This window comes from Marmota flaviventris, chromosome 14 (assembly GCF_047511675.1).
Source record: "Marmota flaviventris isolate mMarFla1 chromosome 14, mMarFla1.hap1, whole genome shotgun sequence".
Lineage (NCBI taxonomy): Eukaryota > Metazoa > Chordata > Mammalia > Rodentia > Sciuridae > Marmota > Marmota flaviventris.
In genome coordinates, this window is record NC_092511.1 from 93,542,534 (window position 1) to 93,563,998 (window position 21,465).

Genomic DNA, 21,465 nt, shown 5'->3' on the forward strand with positions numbered 1-21,465 from the left:
TATGTTTTTTATTTTACAATGGCTCAAAAAATGATACCCATTCAGTAGAAACCATACTGGGGAATGTGAATTTGGATCTTTTCCTGAGCTAATGATATGCAGTGTGACACTCTCTTGATACCAGGTGGTGGAAGTGAGCTGCAGCTCTCACAAAGCCCCATAATCACCAGGGAGAACAGCCAGTGCTCCACAGTATGCTCTGCAGCTAAGTGATGGTGCTCATCAGAGGATCAAATGCATTTTTAGGATAGTTTCAACTTACAATGGGTTTCTCAGAGCATAACCCAGTTGTAAGTTGAGAAGCATCCAGACCTCTTACAAGCATTGTTCCATAAACCAGGGTTTTCCTAACTCGGGTCAGCTTGTCATTTCAACACGATGACACGGAAAGAGGTTTGAGAGTCCAAGGGACTCACGTTCAAATCCCAAGTCTGCTATTTATTTGCTGCAACCTGAAGAAACTTAGCTACTCAGCCTCAGTTTTCTTTGGAACAAATTGGTGATAATTATAAAACCTGGGTGGGAAATACGTAATGTCCGTAAAGCTCTCGGACAGAGCAGGGAGGAGACTGAAGACTACTGATTCTTGTTTGTTCTGGAACTGCCACGTGAGCTGCCTGCCTTGCCAAGGAAGCCGAATGCTGTGGGTACAGCCCCCAAGACAGGATGGCTGCAAATCACTGGTATGGCTTCACATTAGCCTTGAACAGAGCCAGAGAGAGGTAGGGGCCAGAAAATAAAATAAATAAAATAAAATCACAGGCAAGAAAATGCCTAACAATAGTTCTCCCAGGACTTCCAGTCAAGTTCGACCCTCTCACTAACTCCGGGAATAGAATTAGGGAAGCCACATCAATCTCTGGGGGCATAATTATGGCTTGGGGATATGTTGGTTTTGTGGCTTATGTTAGACGGTTATTGGTTGTAAATGTCTGAGCAACTCCAGCCATCAAAAGCAACACTGTGCCTCAGAAAAGAAGGAAACCAGTGTTGAGAGTTTCGGCATCTTTACAAAAAAGACAGGGGACAGCTCATAAGTGTGTTCACGTCCAATAATTTCTCCTTGACTAATAAAGGAAGGCAAACATCCACAAAAGACACCACATGCCAACACAAATGCGCTAATTCTATAGCAATGTCATCATTCATTTGTTCCTTCATTCTTGGAGCATTATAAAATTCTGCTAAAATCCCTACTGAAAGTGTAATCTTTAAAGCCAATTGTGCTGCTCTCCTAGACTGATCAGACAGCATCTTAGTCCGTTCAGGTTTCTGTAACAAGTTGGACTGGATGGTTTAAATGACAGACATTAATTTCTCGTAGTTCTGGAGGCTGGGTATACAAGATCAAGATGTCAGCATATCCAATGTCGGGTAATGGCCCACTTCCTGGTTTGCAGAGAGCTGATTTCTCCTTGTATCCCTACATGGCCAAAAGAAATCAAGCTAGCTCTCTGTCCCCTTCTTATAATGGGGTTGATCCCATTCGAGAGGGCTTTGCCCTCACAACCTAATTACTTCCAGAAGAAACTTCACATTGGGATGAGGGAGTCAACCTATGAATTTGGGGGGGCACACATTCAAACATCCAGGGCAAACAGAGAGAAAAACCTAAAACTCTCTGATTCCTAAAGTATTTTTCTCAATTATCATCACAGGCATATTTCAAGTTTTATAAATATGTTTCTGGACTTCTTTTTTGAAATTACAGTCTGCCCTCTGCATCTGAAATTTCACATCTATGGAGTCAGCCAATTGTGGACTGAAAATATACAAAAGAAATAAAGAATGTGTGTCTGTACTGAACATGTACAGAATTCTTTTCTGTCCCTACTCCTGAAACAGTATAGCATAACAACAATGTGTGAAGCATTTACATTGCATTAGTTATTATACAGAGTAATCTAGAGATGAATTAAAGTATACAGAGTACGGTGCACATGTTCTATGCAAGTACTACACTAATATACATCAGACTTGAACATCCTCAGATTTTGGTATCCACAGAAGATTCTGGAAGCAATGCCCTCCAGACAATGAGAGATAACTACATTCCTTTTGCAGCCTTGTTTACCCAGCAAGTTCACTGGACAACCTGTACCATGTCGAGTCTGATTGGGGCAATTCTGTCTGAACCATTCACCTGTGGAGTCACTTCTCAGAGGCAGAACCTGCTCTCTTGTCCCTGGTTCAGGAGGTGAAGCTCACTGAGTCATAAGCTGACCTTGCAGCCTACGGCTGTCTCCTGGTCCCCAATCCCTGAAGAACTCCCAACATCAAGCAGCCCACCCCCATCAGCAGAAGATTTACCAGTAGCTCACACAGAAAGCCAAAGTTCTCGTGTAGAACCCCAAGGTAGGTGGGCCCTCCACTCACCCACTCCCTGCTTTCTTTTTTATTGTGGACATTTAATTTCATCTCACAACTGAATTACAAGCTTCTCTGAGTTTTCTAGATCTTTGTGTTTTCCTTTCTACCCTCTCTTCCACTCACCATCACCAGCATCTAGAACGATGCTCAGCAGAGACTGGACACAGTAATCATTGGTCAAGTCAGTGAGGGTTGGGGATGTAGCTCAGTGGTAGAACACTTGCCTAGCATGTGTAAAACCCTGGGTTCAAGCCCCAGAATTTTTAAAAAAGAAAAATCTACTTAGTATTATATGAAATAATGAATGAAGAGATCTTTGCAAATAGAGTTTTATTTCTGGGAGAGGTAGAATGTGCTTTTATAAAGCATCTCCACAGCCCTATGGAGGTAGAGCTTTTGTCACTTGTCTCACAGTGAGCACAGGGCTGGGTGCCAGCCCTACACCTAGTGTCCTGCCTGTCATGATCTCTCTATGGCAAACACAACAAATCAAATGTGCTCAAGCGTAGGAACCATGCCTCCCTGATATCATCCAGGTGGGCAATTGCGGTCTACTAGGTAAACATTTACAGGCTCTGGTTGTATCTTCCCAGCCTGGGACTGAAGTCTACCCAAAACTTTCAATAAAATTCAGTCTCCTACCTCAGCCTGAAATGCCCACCATGATCCAGCCTCCACCTCGGCCTCCAGCTCACCTCCAAGATCCCTTCCTCACCCTCCACCAGCCATAAAGAGACCATTCTGCTTCTCACACAAGTGTCAGGCTGCTGTGTCCTCTGCCCTCTGCGTCCTGGATCCTTCTCATGTTTCGGACCTCATCCTTTCCCGGAAGGAATCCTAATCACCAGAGCAAGGTGGATCTCGGCCCCTCAGACGCTATCTCAGTGGCCTGTCTGTCTGTTTCCTGGTGCCTTTCACAATGTGTGCCAACTTGTACAGCTGCCTGGCAGTAGCCAGATCCCCCTCACCCACCATGGCATCCCAACTGCAAATTTATGTTTGTATTCACGTGGCTAGACATACAGCAAGGCTAGGAAAATATTTGTTGAATTAATAAATGATGATCAGAAATGGTTTTAAGCCAAGTGAATAGGTGCCCAACCTCAGCCATGATATGAAAGGAGAAATTTAAAAGCACACCAAGTTCACCTCTTTCTCCTTCAACACTACCAGAATTTAATAATAACTCCCCTGATATCATACAACATTGACAAGCACATATTTCTCAAACATCCCTGGTGAGATTGTTCATTGGTATAAGCTGGTTAGAAATGGATGGGAAATCTTGACAGATGTCAAAATCACAAATGTACTGTATGAATATGTCACAACGAATCCTACTATTATGTATAATCATAATGCATCAATAAAAACATTTTTAAAAGTCACAAATACACATAGCCTATGCACAACTACACTTCCAGAAGTTTAGCCAACAGATATACATTCTTGCGCTTTTGCAAAATGACACGGGCAGGCTGTTACTCATGGCAACACTGGCTATAATATCAAGACTGCAAGCAACTTGGATGCCCAGCAATAGGTTAAAAATACAGTATGTCAGATACAGAAATGGAACAAAGTGCAGAGCAGTACCCACCACTAGTGAGAGAGAGGGAAAGAAATACAAGAAACTCTTAGTTGCTTCCAGTGAAGAAGAGGGAGAGAGGAGGCTGGGGAAAGGGAAGAGAGGGAGCCTTCACTGAGTAGCCTTTTCAAATGTGTTATCTATGCAAAAGGAACTAAATCATGCATCATCTACTCCAAAAATTTAAGAATTCCAAAATCTTATGGAAATTTTTAACCAAAAGATAAGTAAAATTCCATTTTTAATTACATTCACATCCCCATTTTACAAATGAAACAACTAAGCAAAGAGAAGATAGATAAGTTGCCCAGGAGAAAATGAAGCTGGCCTCCACTCCCAAGCCAGCGTCCACCATATTCACCCTACCCTCCTCTGAGACATTCTCTGCACTTTCTTGGTAAAGATTGGGGGCTCAGTGGATGGGAAGTATAAGGAAAGTGTTTCCACATATTTTAAACTTCATCATATCTGGGTTGACAAGGTAAATTGGATAGTCCTGCCAGGGAGGATTGGGTCTGACCATTTTGCACTGGCTTATGTAGATTCAAGGAAATTTAAGTGGAGCTGTCCCTAACCTCCAAGTGAAAGGGTGACTTGGCTGAGTCTCCAGGCTCAGAACTCCAAATGCAGCAGAATTGGACCCTTCGCATCTTTTGGATGGAAGAACCAAGAGCATCAGCAATCACTCAGTTGTCCAAGCCAGTGTGGCATCTGGACTTAAAAGCTAAATGAAGTTGGTGGGAATTGATGGATATTTTTTCACTAGCTGCCATCTTGGGCATCTGGGCATGGCTGGCCCTAGATCTGGAATATGGCTGAACTTCTCGGGATCTCAGCATGTTTGCCCCTAGATGATAATGAAACCAGTTGACTATCCTTTATCTGAAATGCTTGGGACCAAAACTGTTTCAGATTTTGAATTTTTTTTTTCAGATCTTGGAACATTTGCACATACACGAGTTATCTTAGGATAGGATCCAAGTCTAAATACAAAATTCATTTATGTTACATCTATACACATTATCTGATACAATATTCTTAATAATTTTGTGCATGAAACAAAGTTTCACAGTATGGGATTTTCTACTTGTGGCATTGTGTTTGTGATCAAAAAGTTCCAAATTTTGGATTTTTTGATTAATGATGTTCATCTTGTACCAATCTTGCAAGGTTGTAAGAAAGATGTAAGATAATATATATCAAAAACCAAGAACAGTTAATGTCCATTAAGGAAGACTCAATAGTGGTAACTGTAGACCCAAGTAAGCAGCACAGACATCAGCAGTAGCACTGAAACCACGTGTCATTGTCTCCAAAGTTCAGCTGGACCTACCTTCACAGTCCCCTCAGCTCCACACTGAGACTCTGCACTCGGACTCCAGCTCTATACTCACTACTCACTCACGTGACTTCAAGCAAATCACTTCTCGGTGCCTCCCTTTTCTAATCTGCAGCATAAATCATAATAATGAATACTTTGTATGTTAATATGAAGTACTTAGAGCCAGGTCTCACATATAATAATACCCCATTAAGTATTAGCTATTACTATTATTCAGAACCAAGTTTGAACCATTCTTAAATGTCAGTTTGGCCCTGATTTTTATTTACCATAAGGTCAGAGTAAAAATCTTTGTCCCTCTTTCCTTAAAGACTTTCACATTCTCACCACCTCCAGGAGACTGGTCCTTGGCTCTCCCTTTTGCAGGAACTACCCTTGTCTTACCTTCAATTGCTTCATAAAACTCTATTCAGAGATTTTAAGAATTTACCCATTAGAAACTGAAATCCACCTAAACTAAACTAAAACAATCCACTTGGCCTTAAAAAGCTCCATTTGGGTTGATTTTTAAAATCTTCTGTGATTCCTGTTTTGGAATGTTCCTCTTCTGCAGAATTGGGTAAACATATTTTGTATTTCCCTTATATTGACCCATTCACAAAGTGTTTACTGAACTCTCACAGCGAAGGGCCCCACACCCACCCCTGGGGAGGAAAAACACATGAAACCTGTCCCTGTCCTTCAGAGCTGTCAGAACAGGGACCAGGGTAATGCACAGGAATGACCACAACGCAGCGTGAAGAACGTGGCACATGGTCCTGGACTCAAGTGGAATAAGTAACTAGCAAATCAGAAACCATTTTTAATCTAAAGTATTCCATGTGCTACTGGAACATACCAAATACTGGCTGCTGAATCTAAAACCAAGAAGCATGTTGTCACTCAGGAGTGCACAAACACACAAACGCACACATTCATAAACACACACCCACACATGTATAAACACACCCCCACACAGACACATACATTTTCCAAGTTTAGAATTGGAAGACATCATCAAAGTTTTGGTGTGCTGCTCTTCAGAAACTATATATATTACAGAAAGTAAGACATAGATAAATTATAAGACTTGAGCATTTGCAATCTAAATGGAAAAGAACAAAATGCTCCAAAATCTGATATTTTTTGAGCACTGACATAATAAAAAAATGTTTGAAATTTTGGAGCATCTTGGATTTTCAGATTAGGGATATTCAACCAGTAAAATATACATGAAAAAAAAATCTGAAAAACTCTGAAATAAATCTGAAACATTTCAGATCCCAAGCATTTTGGATAGGGATACTCCGCATGTAGTAATAACAACAATAATGATAAAATCATTTTGCAATTGCATTTTTTTCCATTAATAGAAAAAGGTCCTCTATCCTGCTGCTCTATATTCTCAGGGCAGTTTGTGGCATGGATAGAACAGGCCTTGTCTCTACCTTTTTTTTTTTCCTTTTCTTTTCTTTCTTTCCTTCTTTTTTTTAAGAGACAGGGAAGGTGTCACTATGCTGCCCAAGCTGATCTCAAACTCCCTGGCTCAGGATGTCCCCTTGCCTCAGCTCCCGAGTAGCTGGGACTATAGGCATGAGCCTCTGCATGGAACTTCTCTAAATGTTACAACTAAAAAAAGAGGAAAAAAAATCATAAAAGTGAGGTTTACCCCAGGTGGTTCATCAGAAGCAAAAGCTTCTGCTTCACCACTCTGAGCACACTTTCGGAGAGACATCAAATGAGGCCACAGACCTCAGAAATTAGGTTGACACAAGTTACGATAAAAGGTGAAGGCTTCGGCGATGAGTAACCAAGAAGTAAGAAACCAAACCCAAGGGGACAAAAGAGGAAGCCAGGAGGTTTTACTAAGTGTTTCTTAAAGTAAACTAGGACAACAAAAATAGCTTTTGCCGGTGATTTCAGGTTAGAACAAGTTGTTTTTTAAAATGGTAAAACCCAATGCTGATAAACATACTAGAAAATGGAATTCAGACATTGCTCATGGGCATATCAATTAACAGCACATTCCCAGGATTGATCTAGAAGCAGAGTTCAAGAGCTTTAAAAATTCTTATGTCCTTTGACCCTGAAATTTTACCTCTAGAAATTTATCCCCAGGGAATATTCAAGAAGAGATACAAAGGTGTAGCAGCAAAGATGTTAGTTTTCACACCGTTAATAATAGAAAAAGTAATAATCAAATATCTGTCAAATAATTCAATAAATTATCTATCCAATCTAATTTAAAAGCAGTGGTAGAAGGAAATCCATTGCCACAGATGCTCACAATATATTGCTGAGAGGTAAACGCATGTAACAAAACAGCGTGCACAGGACAAGTATATTTCTTCAAGATGTGAATACATTCAGAGAAAAAGATACCCACCAAAATGTTAGTACAGGCTCAGTATCTCTTATCCAATGCTTGGCCAGAAGTCTTTCATATTTCAGAGTTTTGTAGATTTTGGAATTTTGGAATCGATTTTCCTAATTAAGCATTCCTGATCCCAAAATCTGAAATGCTCTAAAATCCAATTTGGACTATTTTGGACTTCAGATTTTCCGATTAGGGTTGATCAGTTTGTAGAATTTCTCTCATAGTGATATGTTGCTATTTTTCATCTTTTTAAATTATCTAAATGTATTATTTTTTAAATTTTATTATTTTGACCATGAGCATGTGATATTGGTGTAGATTTATGAAGGGCATATTTTAAAAGTGGGTCTCCACCATTCCTTGACCTGGCTGTCAAGTTTTTCTCCTGAGTAAACTAGGCTTGTGCAAATAGGGCTCATGGGTTCAAAGATTAGCTGCATGTTGTACTGGGAAGGTCAAGTTCATCTCAGAAAGCATTCCTGCGTCATTCTGGACAATCACATCTTCTTTCTTCCAACAGATCAACCCATTTATGATGAACAGAAATCCCAGGCACTGGACACACCCACCACTGTTCTCCAGTTGTTCTTAGTGAATGTTTGACTCTCCACACCTGCTGACCACCGGCTGCTCCTTTTAGAGCATCCTTTTCCACCATCCTTCAATTCACACTCTCACAAACACAGTGCAAAAGTAACATTTTGCCTAAGAGCAGCAGAGAGATATAAACTGAATTGAAGTGAGTGGCATGGATAGAACCTCATTTCGTCCTCTTATTTCCTTCCCTTAATCTGTCCTGTTCTGTCTCATTTTCTGACTCTTTCCCACAACAACACACCGTTGTTAGGAATCATAGAGGTGAAGATGCCCAATAAGAAAGGCAGTTTCTAATCCCCTCTCAGAGGGCACAGTCTTCTCTACAGGTCTATGTGTAACCTTTGCAAAGCTCCCTATAGTAAGTCATCCTGTGCTTTTCATGTTACATTTTAAGCCCTTATCAAAGGAATCATGTACAAGTCTTGCCAGCATAATGCATTGTGACATCATCATCATCATCATCATCATTATATACTGAAAACTGAATGCAGGAGCACTTTCATTACTGAGCTACACCCCTGATCCTTTTTATTTTTTGATTTTGAGACAGAGTCTCGCTAAATTGCGGAGGCTGGCCTTGAACATGTGATATTTCTGCCTCAGCCTCCTGAGTCACTGGGATCATAGTGCATTATAACCGTGAAGTCTTGTTAAGCCTCCTGCAAAATTTTGAGTGAGATTATGCCCCTTTAAAACTGTAGATGCTTAACAGAAAGTGATATATCTTAATCCTAACATCCACACCAGCATTATAAGAGGATCTTATTTATAATGCCCATCATTTATAACCCTCTATACTTCCTAAAGTCACATAACTTTATGGCTTATCAGTAGTATACAGTCATTAGTAAATTTGCCATTAAATAAAGCATAGGTGATCATAAGTGATCTTTTAATATGGCTCATACACACACCTGAAGGTTTAATGTGCCTACAGAGCCACACCTAACTCCAAGAAACTCCCCCCCACCACCACCACCAGGAAAAAAAAAAAAAACCTAACGGGCAATTAATCATCTTACCGTTTCTGTTCATCGTTGGGGCATTTGGAAATGGCTGGCCTCGTAGGAAGCGGCCGCTCTCAGGATAATTCAGCAAGTTTTCTTCCCCCCAATGAAGCCTGCTGGTTGACGCTGGTTATTAAAAACAAAAGCACATTCTGAAGTCAGCCCTGGATAGTTTTCCTAATGCTTTTCTCCCCCTTTCCCAAAGAGCCCTGGATTAGGGTCTGTGTCACATGAGAATGACACCTCATATCTTGTCAGACAACTCAGAGAAAGTGGGCTCCTGGTGACGCCTATGTCAGGGACTCTGAAGGCTTTAATCCTTCGGCAGTGACACATCTGGGGAGCTATGAACAGGAAATCCAGACCTGGGCGGCCAGCCAGAATCATTCGGCAAACGTGCCAAGCCCTTACGAAACACCAATACCCTCACTGCACATTAACCTCCAATGTTTCACAAGGCTGTTGTCTCTCTCCTCATGACCTTGCATTAAACCTGCACCAGGCTGGTGACAGTGGCCTCACCATCAGGGTCCTGACCACTCGGGGCCAGGCCTGGAGTCTTGTCTCCTTCACTCTCAGCCTCAGTGAGCAATTGCTCCGAGGGACCCCCCCACCCCCCTACCCCCCGCATTCGGTTCTGGTCACGTTCCAGACATCCAAACTCTCTGCTTAATGGTGCCCACCACCTCTGTCGCCTGCCCCGAGAACACTGGAAGTCTCTCTTCTCTGCATCCTGGATGCGAGACAGCCCTCCTACTCTCCTCGGCTCAGGACTGATGCTCCAGAGCAGGGGGGGCATAGGGAGACGGGAGCCATAGCCGGACTGATCTGCACTTGGGAAGCTGAGCTGGCAGGGTCCATTCTCATGTCCTAAAGCCCCTCATGTGCCCGGCATTGCTATGAGTGTTCTCAGTGTAATGCAGAGTCCAGTCTGTCTTGGTGCTAACCAAAAACCTCAGCGCAGGGAGGAAGTCAGTCAAACCTCCTATTCCAGCACTCAAAGCCCCCATTTGCTGGTCCCAAATGCATGTCCACTACTGCTTCCATTGCCCTTTCCCAGAAACCTTTGCACTGACTCTAGAAACATCATTTACACCTTCAGTCCTACTGTTACCTCTGCAGCTCCTATTCTGCCATTTTCTTCCTTACCCTGTGGAATGTGAACCTACCCAATGCACCTCCCACCACCTCTTTGCCCCTCTTTCCATGTTCTGGTCTTGGCCCCTGTTCTCTCAAGCACACCTCCACCGCTCCCTGGGGTGATTCCTCCTGCTCTGAACCCATGCCTTCTCTCGGTGCTATTAACAGGGATAGCAAGTGATCCATGCCAGGACCTCTTCTAGGAAATTTAAATTATTTGATCCCATTCTACAGATGAGGAAACTAGTCAAGTACCCTTCTCTAGATCCCTTAGCCAGGCAGGGATGGAGCCCAGGTGGAGTTCAGTCCAGTGCTGCTCTTCAAGTCTTACCTGAGATTCAGCACAATTTATTTGGGAACAGGGCTTATCTACTCAGGAACTGTGCAATTTCCTAGCAGTCAGTCTCACACTTCTTGGTACCCTTCCCAGAGGACAACCCATTCTAGGCAATGACGAAGCAGCTGTGATTAATTGGTAGATTAATTACCTCTTATTGAGAACACAAATGTTCCAATTTAGCCATGGACAGGGATGGTAACAACATTAATAAGTACAATGGTCCTGAAGTTCAAGGCAATATCCCCAGAGAGGTTTTGCTGACAGTTCTAACCTATCCCTAATGTGGATGTTCAAGTCTAAGCCATCTGGTGAATCAACAGACGGCTGAAGACATAAACACATTGAGACACCTGACATGTCTCTCAGAGGTCAGGTGGAAATTTCCACCTGCCTCCAAGGTGGAATCTTGGGAGGGACAGGCTCCACTCCAACCCCAAGGGCAGCCCCTCTGGTCTGAGCCAACTTGGGTAAACCTCCCTTCTGTCCAAAAACAACTAGAGACAAGCTTGCCCAGGGCAAAGCTCATCAGCACACAGAGTGCTCCTGACCGTGTCCGTGGGTTCAGAGCTCCTGTTGGACAGTAGTGGGGAGCTAACCTCTAAAGAGGACAGCTGTTGACACCCTTCTTAAGCAAAAAGGGAAATAGCTTGAGGAATAAGTCCATGCACAGGGAAGGGCTTCTAGACAAGTACAGAGAAAGTGCTAGAAACGAATCCAACACATATTATCTCTGGACTGCTCAGGGGTGGAGGCCAATAGATCCTCTTTGGTTTGGGATTTGTTTGTTTTGTTTTTTAAGTCAGGTCATTTGGGTCAGGTTTTCAATTATCTGCCACCAAAGTGTCCCGGCACCCTCAGCAGAGATTGAGAGCAGCCGAGGAAGCTGAGGGAGGGACATTGTGCAGGAAAGAGTCCGACCTACTTCTTTGCACAGCGCGCCATACTCTTGCCTCTGGCTCCCCGGTACCTCCTCTTCCTCACCCTGCTCCTCCCAGTCCTCCTAGGCCGCCTTCTTCCTATCCAACTCCCTCCCTCTTTTGATTCCCCTCCACTCCCTTTTCCTCTCCCTGCTCCTCCTCCTCTGCCTTCCTCTCCCTCCTTCTTCCCCCTCCAATCCCTCCTCCTGTTCCTCTTCCTACTTTTTTCTCCTTTTTTGATGTTTCCTCCCGTTAAGAAAGAAAAACAGCAGAGAGGCTCAGAGAAGATGCGAAGAGGCCAGCAAGGAGAAGCTGTCACAGTGGTGGTTTGCAGCTTTGTGACAATGCCTCCCAGTGAGCCCGCGGTCACCAGTCACCGGAATACTCTCAGCAATAAGCAGTGTATCTTCCCAGACCGCTGACCCACAGCAGATGGTGCTAAAGGCTGAATTCATTCCAGAGATGCCTCTGGCTTCCCAAGGGTTGCAAGGCCCCCGAAGAGTCACAGAGATCTGGAAGCCCAGCCCTTGGTTCCAACAAGCTTGCGGTCTAGTCAACAGTGGCCTAGACACAGCCCACCACAGGCATTGGCCTCTTCAAGTAGAACTTTGTCACCCCAATTTTTCTTAAACCATTATCTTTACTGAACAGTGAAAGGGAAAGATTTCATGTCAAGGATTTTTGTGGTCCTCTTTTCTGCTCCATACGCTTTTTTCTCTCTCTCCTTCCCACTTCTCAACAAAGAGAAAAAAATGTCAGGAATCGGCGCACATTTGTTAATAGGTGTGACACACACATATGCACTCATGCATACACACTCACTCCTGCCTGAGTTTTCTCAGCACTCTCTTCCCTTACAGAGTTCAGGGGAAACAAAGAGTCATCGTTGGCAACAAAAATTCAATACTAGAAGTTAATGGAAAATCTCCAAACCTCCAGGGTCCCTCATGAGTGCTACAGGATAGCATTCACTGAGCCACGCCCAGAGCTTTTAATATTAAACTATCAAGAGACAACATCATAACACAATTTTATTGGTAAACGTGATCTTTAAAGAACTCCAGAATGTGTGTACTCATACATGAAAGGTCAGCGCTAACTCATCTATTTTCCTGGGAAAGTTTTCACATTCAGAATTGATTTACATTTAAGAAGATGTTTAATGTAATTAAAATGCATGTGTTTCCTACATATCACAATGGGGGAGAAAGGAGACTGAAGACGCATGGACAGTCCAGCTGTGCATGTGTGTGTGAGTGTGTGTGTACGTGTGTGCACGTGTATGTGTGGGAGTGCCAGCGTGCATGCCCTGAATCTAGTCTTGGCTCTCCCTTTAAAATGCTATGGGTCATCAAGAAAGGGCTGTAAGCCTGTTTTATGAGGTCCGGCAATTCTGTAATTAAATTAGGCAGTCTCTAAAAGGCCTTCCAGCGACACATTCTATTAGTTTAACCCTTGTCCCTGTACACAGAACAGTCATCACACCGTGCCCAATGGCCGCCTTGTAACCTTGGCGGTCAGCCTGGAGAATCAGGCTTGATTGGCTGCCTGCTGATTTCACTCCTGTTCCAGGCAATGACACATGAGCCATTCAGACCATCCTGTGACTCCCAGTTCACCAAACTACACCGTGTCCCCCAGCTTCTGACCAGCCCTCTGAGGAGGATGCACCCTCATCCTCCATTCTTTCAGACAGACAGTCCACGTCCATTTCTGGGTCTGAGGGGGTTTCGGTCACAGAGAGTCTAGTCTTTCGGTGCTTCCTGGAGCCACAATTGCCAAGGAAAAGCACGAATTCACTAAACCAGCCAAGTCTAGTGAAGCTCATTCAATCTTTTGTCCGATGGGGAGATTGGGCAGAACGCTGTAAAGCTTGGTGAATCAGGACTTCCTGAAAGCAATTGAAAATTCCTGTCTTGTGAGAAAAATGGACCATGTGCTTAGCCGAGTTAGATACACATGCAGCCTCCCATATTCTGTGATAAATGGTCAGTTGGAAGAGCGGGTTCTAGTCAACAGGCTTGGTGCTTGATGGCATCCTGCTTCCTCTATATGCAGCTGACCTCTCCTCTCAGGAAAGAGGCAGCCAGGTGGGTGTGGACATGGTCATGGTTATCCTTTGGCTGTAGAATCCACAGCAGAGGGATGCAAGAGAGGAGAGAGAGCAGGAAGGAAGAAATACATTTTTTAAAAAATTTCAAGGTTCTATGATTCTGATGTGATTTGTCCCCCAAGGGACATGAATGTAGAAAAGAATATCTCAAGACCAAGCCAGAGATGGGTGAGGAAGCTGGAAGTACAGATCAGGTTCCTACAGCATAAGGGCGGAGCTACGAAGTTCACCACATCCTGGACTGTGAATTCCTTGAGTAAGAGAATCAGAATCCCAAAAGTTCCACGGTTCCATTAGAATGGAACCATGAGCCAAATGTAACAAATGGAATTTAACATAAATCTAAAATCCCATTCTTACTTTCTAAACCTAATTTCATAAATACAGGCTAGGGCATCCATAAAAGCAAAAATACAGATAGAAAAACAAACAAACAAAAAAAACAAATGCTGGGATCTTGATTAACTAAACCACTATGGATGACATGTGCTTAGCTGCCTTTCTGAAAATGTGACTTCTAATACAACAGAGAGTGGTCACTGTAGGGTTCAGGGTGGTACTTTCCAAGAATTTTCCCATCATGGCACTCAGAAAAAGCCATAGCAAGGGCTTCTTGTTGCCAGAGTAGAGCAGCAGGCTCTCCCCCTGCCCCCAGCCAGTGGACCGAGAGAATTGCTATCTGTACACCTGGGAGCTATCCAGCCATGCCTGGGGTCCAGTTGCCCTACCTCAGAGATGCAACTGGAAAAATTGGGTAGAAAGTTCAAGAGATGAGCATAAGCAAGACCCTTTTAACAACAGAGTTTGATAATGAAATGGGCCAAACCTAAAGATGGTATTTTCCCCATCTTTGAAGCATTCCAACAATGGCCACTTGGATGGGCATGACAATCTAATGGATTGCTTCCTCTAGCCTCTCTGATTTGGGGGGGATTCGTTTGGGGGCTCTATGGTTTTGTTTTACTCTCATAATAAATCCATGTGTTAGCCAGGCAAAGAATTTTCTCATCGTTCACATTTTGATATAAGAAACTGAAGTTAGTAAGGTCAAATCCAAGGCCAAACTTTAGATCTACAGACTTCGATTTCTTTTCCTCTCAATCTTTCATGGTATATTTCTGTAAACTTTGGATGCTGTGTTAGTCAACTTTTTGTCACTGTGACCAATATACCTGACAAAAATAAATTAGACAAGGTAAGGTTTATTTTGAGCTGACAATTTCAGAGGTTTAATTCACAGGGATGGAGTCTTTGCTCTGGGCCCATGTTGAGGCAGAACATCATGTCAGAAGGGCATGGTGGATGGGGAACGCTGCTCTGTTCACCGTGTCCAGGAAGCAGAGAAAGACAAAAGGGGAAGGGACCTTGGGGAAAAGGAAATCTTCCAGGACATGTCCTCAGTGACCCAGCCATGCCTCAGCAGCCCACAGTTACCATCCCGTCCTGTCAAACTAGGATGACTGATTAGGTTACATCTCTTGTAGTCCAATCATCCCTTCTCTGAACATTCCTGCATGAACACAGGAGCTTTGGAGGGACACCTCATAGCCAAAAACACAACAGATGCCATTTTTCAGTTCTGTCAGTGAATAAGGAAGTTATTCTTTTTAATAAGGGAAGAAGATATATGACTTGTATTCTTATGTTTCAAGCTCAAACATGAGTCACAGTCCAATAAAAGTGTCTAATTTATCATTAGATGAAATTGCATTGTCTACAGCTGCTTTCTGACCTAGTTGACTGGAACCAATAAATTTATAGGAAGATTCAACAGTTCTGATTAATACAGATTTTAAAAATACCTTTGTTTAAAAAATAAATGACACAGAAGATATGGGGGGGAAAGGCAATAAAGAGAAGATTTTAAAAACACTCAAGATCTTGCCACCTAATCCCCACTGGTATTAGCATTCTGGAATATTTCCACCTCTTCTTTAAACATAAGTCATTGTAATCTTTTTTGGCTTCACATGTCACAAGTAGTTCTTTCACAATCATCATTTTTAGTGCATGCATTATGCAATTAAATGGGGATCCGATAAACTGCAACTTACTTGAAAACCCCTGATTGCTGACTGTCACTAGAGCCTCAACAGCAAGAACCACGGTCACTCTCAAGTTCCCTGGATATTGCTGCAGCTGCTGTGAGTTCCTATTCCAGCAAATTACCCTTCTTTGAAGTCTTAACTCTCTTTATGACTTTCATTTTACATTTAAAAAGGAAAACAAGAGTCAGACACAGTGGTGCATGCCTATAATCTCAGCTACAGAGATTGGCTGAGGCAGGAGGATTGCAAACTGGATTGCCAGCCTGGGCAATTTAGGGAGACCTCTCTCAAAACAAACAAACAAACAACAACAACAACAATATATATATATATATATATATATATATATATATATATATATATATATATATATATATATATAAATAAAAGACTGGAGATGTGGTTCAGGGATAGAGGATCTTGGATAAAATCCCCAGTACAAAAAAAGGCAGCGGGGTGAGTTTTCTATCCACGTATTAAATTTCAAAACTCTGGAAGGAGAAACGCCTCTACAGTTCTCACAGTGGTTGAATGGGGAGGAATGCAGGGTTGCTTTCTTTTTTCTTTTCTGCATGCTGTGGATATTTTGCTCAAAGTATGCATTACTTCTAATGAAATTCTTTTATAAAATCTATGAAATTCAAGTCTCTGTCATTACAAGTTGAACAGTGAGGAGCTCCTGTCCCTTCTGTAGTTGATACGCCCGAAGCTACATATACCATAGCACCCAATCCAAAGAAAGCAATAGAAATATTGTAGCCTTACTTTCTTAATTTTAAGAGGCATTACCATCAGTTGTCTGGGAGGTGGAGAGTGCAAAGTAAGGGATTTTGCACGTTTAGTGCTCTCATAAATGAAGATTTTTGTGAGCAAAAAGAATCCTCTTATGTGCGTATATGAATAACAATAAATCCTGCCTTTATGTCCAACTATAATGCACCATTAAATTATGAAAAAAAATGTTCATTTGCAGCTTACTGCAAACACGGCTTCAGTATAGAGAGATCACGAAAATAAAAAGTTCTTTTAGAATCTGCTTTTAAACAAAAATCCTTAGTGATTAGCAAAGGGCTTTGTGAGTCTGTGTGTTTATTCTGCTACTTACTCAATTTCAAACCCTGTTCTTCTCTGGTAACAAATAGTTCTTAAAATATCATGGTGTCATTTTCTCCATCCTGTTTTCTAAGGGGATGTTGTTTCCTTCAGTAAATCTGACTTTCAAATGATTTTTCTGGATTCTCTTCAAACTGCCTCTCTAAGAAATTCCAAGACTCCTTTTGTCTAAAGGATAGTCTACCCTATGCATCACCAAGAAAGAAAGAACTTTTACCTGGAGTGAGAAATTGGATCACTAGTGGCGCACACCTGTCATCCCAGTGGCTCTGGAGGCTAAGGCAGGAGGATCATGAGTTCAAAGCCAGCCTTAGCAACTTAGTGAAACCCTGTCTCTAAATAAAATACACACACAAAAAAAAGGGCTATGGATGTGGCTCAGTAGTCAAGTGCCCCTGGTACCAAGAAAAAAAGAAAGAAATCGGGTCAGTAGACCTCCACAGGTCTCCTTTTCCCACAACTCACCACACTGTTCTATAAAGCAAGACAAGAAGTAAGATGATACACACAAGTTTCTGAGCTAAAAAATAGCTGCAGGTCAGATGTTATGGTTCACTGACTTCTCTGGTCTCTGCTTAGCCCTCGAAATTCAGTCTACCACTTAGCAGCGGGGTGGCCTCAGCAATTTCTTACCCTCTCTGGGTCTTAGGTTTCCATCTACAAAATGGCAAAACAGATTTGTGTTTACTTCACTGGGTTATGGAAATTTTTAAATGAGATAATACATGCAGAGCACTTAGAATGGCATCTGACATGTATGATGAACATCTGTTGTTATCCATAACTTCCTCTATTCTTTTTAAAAGCAAAGCACTAGACAAATAAATAAATAAAAGCATTCTGCGACCACATTAAACCAAATGTTTCTGTGGGAGGGAGTGTTTGGCTCAGTGTACACTCTCCTGCTCCCCTGGTTTCCTTTGCCCTCTCTGGATTTCTTCTCTTGTTTTCTGAACGTGCCTTCTCCTCCTGCTTCCAGTCACGCAGACTCCTTGAGACTCCACACAGCTGCCCCCATCCTGCTCTGCTCTTAGTCATTGACCTGCCTCTTGATTCAACCACCATCTGCTGGGAGGGTGAGAATTTAGACTGCACTTCCAGCCCCGTCAGAGCTGAGGACAATTGTGCCCTAGCTGCTCCGCCTGGCACTCATGGATTGCAAATTTGGGTTAGATGCCCTAAAATATAGCCCTAAAAACCTAGCAGTGGAAGCCCACAGGATGTCAGCACAGGGTCCTGTCCCAGGGACTGTGAGAGGTGTGTACGGTGATGACAGAGGTGGGGGATCCCCACAAAACCAGCCAAGCTAAGCTGCCCTCCCTTCCCCACCAACTGGCTCCACACCCGACCTCCCTTGTAACTCTGCTCACCAGGCACAACTGGCGCCCCCTTAGCCCCTTGTCTTCCTCCTGGTCTACACACTCACTGTGACTCCGTTTATTTATTTCTTTATAGTTGATTTCTTTATATAGAGTATTTACCCAATAAGCTTGATCTTATCTTCAAATCTTTCTTCTAGAATAGTGAGAAGAAAAAGACACTTTGTTTACACGCTTAGTATGTTATAGGATAGACCATTTAAATAATCTAGTAATGCATAAGCAAATATTCAGTGTGTTTAGTGGTTTATATGAAAACCCAGTGACCTGGGATTTCCATCAAATAAACTAGGGAGCTCTCCTGCCAATAGACCTAGGACAAAGCTTGAAGCCACACGGGATGAAAAAGTAGGTTAAGCCGGGTGCAATGGCACACACCTGTAATCCCAGCAGCTCGGGAGTCTGAGGCAGGAGGATCCCAAATTCTTTGTTAGCCTCAGCAATGTAGCAAGGTCTTAAGCAACTTAGCAAGGCCCTGTCTCAAAATAAAAAATAAAAAGGGTTGGGGATGTTGCTCAGTGGTTAAGCACCCCTGAGTTCAATTCCTGGAACCAAAAAAAAAAAAAAAAAAGATTAAAAGCAAATCACAGGGAGAACTTGGAAAGGATTAAAACCTTCAAGAAAGTTTGGACTTAAAAAAAAAAAAAAGCAGAGAAAAATGATCACTGGTATCAGGTACAGGTCCTATTTTGTCCTTATGTGCTGTTGATAAAGAAATCCACCTCAACAGGGATCCAGAACCTGATTTTACATGTTTGTATAATCTGAAAAGCCAGAAACCCAGCAAAAGTAACCCTAAGGCGTTGGTAGAGGAGGGTGTACATATTACTCAGGGCAGTGAACTCTCAGACTGCCACTCAAATGATTTTTGTTAATGTTTCCAATAAACATGACTTTATAGTTAAAACCCAAGGAGGTAGGGGGAGGACAAAAAACAAAGAAAACCAGGCTGACTTAAAGTTGTTTTTTTTTTTAATTCTAATTTGTTACATATGACAGCAGAATGCATTACAATATTTCATATCTCTGGTTGTATGCAAAATAGAGTCACACCATTTGGGTCTTCATACATGTATTTAGAGTAACGATGTCCATCTCATTGAACTGTCTTTCCTACCCCCGTGCCACCTCCCTTCCCTTCCCTCTCCTTTGCTCTATCTAGAGTTTGTCTAATCTTCCCATGCCCTCCCACAACCCCACTATGAATCAGCCTCCTCATAACAGAGAAAACATTCAGCTTTTGATTTTTGGGATTGACTAACTTCACTTAGTCTTATATTCTCCAACTCGATCCATTTACCTGCAAATGCCATGATTTTATTCTCTTTTAATGCTGACTAGTATTCCATTGTGTATATATACCACATTTTCTTTATCCATTCATCAACTGATGGGCATCTAGATTGGTTGCACAGTTTAGCTATTGTGAATTGTGCTGCTATAAACATTGATATGGCTGTGTCCCTATAGTATGCTGTTTTTAAGTCCTTTGGTATAGACTGAGGAGAGGGACAGCTGGGTCAAATGATGGTTCCCTTCCAAGTTTTCCAAGGAATCTCCATATTGCCTTCCATATTGGCTGCACCAATTTGCCATCCCACCAGCAATATATGAGTGTGCCTTTTCCCCCACATCCTCATCAACACTTATTGTTGTTTGTATTCATAATAGCTGCCATTCTGACTGGAGTGATATGAAATCTTAGAGCGGTTTTGATTTGCATTTCTCTAATTTGTAATGATATTTAGCATCTTTTCATATATTTGTTGATTGATTGTATATCATCTTCTGAGAAGTGTCTGTTCAGGTCCTTGGCCCATTTATTGATTGGATTATTTGGGTTTTTATGGTGTTAAGATTTTTTAGTTCTTTATATATCCTAGAGATTAGTGCTCTATCTGATGTGCATATGGTAAAAATTTACTCCCAAAATGTAGGCTTTCTATTCACCTCACTGATTGTTTCTTTTGCTGAGAAGCTTTTTTAGTTTGAATCCATCCCCTTTATTGATTCTTGATTTTAACTCTTGTGCAATAGAGTCTTATTATGGAAGTCAGGTCCTAATCCAGCATGATGGAAATCTGGGCCTACTTTTTCTTCTAATAGGCGCAGTGTCTCTGGTATAATTCCTAAGTCCTTGATCCACTTTGAGTTGAGTTTTGTGCATGGTGAGAGATAGGGGTTTAATTTCATTTTGTTGCATATGGATTTCCAGTTTTCCCAGCAGCATTTGTTGAAGAGGTCATCTTTTCTCCAATGTATGTTTTTGGCACCTTTGTCTAATATAAGATAACTGTAGTTATGTGGTTTGTCTCTGTGTCCTCTATTCTGTGCCATTAGTCTTCAAGTCTGTGTTGGTACCAATTCCATGCAGTTTTTGTTACTATTCCTCTGTAGTACAGTTTAAGGTCTGGTGTAGTGATGCCACCTGCTTCACTCTTCTTGCTAAGGATTGCTTTAGCTATTCTGGATCTTTTATTTTTCCAGATGAATTTCACTTCTTTTTCTATTTCTATGAGGAATGTCATTGGGATTTTGATTGGAATTGCATTAAATCTGTATAGTGCTTTTGGTAGTATGGTTCTTTTGACAATATTAATTCTGCCTATCCAAGAACAAGGTAGATCTTTCCACCTTCAGAGGTCTTCTTTAATTTCTTTCTTTATCATTCTGAAGTTTTCGTTGTAGAGGTCTTTCACCTCTTTCGTTGATTCCCAAGTTTTTTTTGTTTGTTTGTTTGCTTGTTTGCTTGTTTTTGAGGTTATTGTAAATGGGGTAGTTTTCCTTGTTTCCCTTTCTGTGGATTTGTCACTGATATACAGAAATGCCTTTGATTTATGGGTGTTGATTTTGTATCCTGCTACTTTGCTGAATTCGTTTACTAGTTCTAGAAGTTTTCTGGTGGAATTTTTTGGGTCTTCTAGATATAGAATCATGTCATCAGCAAATAGTGCTAATTTGAGTTCTTCTTTTCCTATCTGTATTCCTTTAATTTCTTTTGTCTAAGTGCTCTGGCTAGTGTTTCAAGAACTATGTTAAATAGAAGTGTGAAAGAGGGCATCCCTGTCTTATTCCAGATTTTTGAGGGAACGCTTTCAATTTTTCTCTATTTAGAATGATGTTGGGCTGAGGTTAACTTTTACAATGTTTATATA

The 21,465-nt window shown here is 41.9% G+C and overlaps 1 protein-coding gene across 5 annotated transcripts in view; it reads right to left on the minus strand.

The window, feature by feature from the left end:
- Window positions 1–9,593, minus strand: part of Il1r1 (interleukin 1 receptor type 1) — a 73,593-nt gene extending 64,000 nt beyond the window's left edge. For 3 of the 5 annotated variants that reach the window (XM_071601912.1, XM_071601915.1, XM_071601916.1), the window contains exon 1: window positions 9,276–9,580. The gene's annotated coding sequence lies outside the window, so the exon portion shown is untranslated. Of the gene's footprint in view, window positions 1–5,287; window positions 5,407–9,275 lie in introns of all 5 variants that reach the window. The other 2 variants (XM_071601914.1, XM_071601911.1) reach the window with 2 other exon arrangements.
- Between the last annotated feature and the right edge of the window lie 11,872 nt (window positions 9,594–21,465).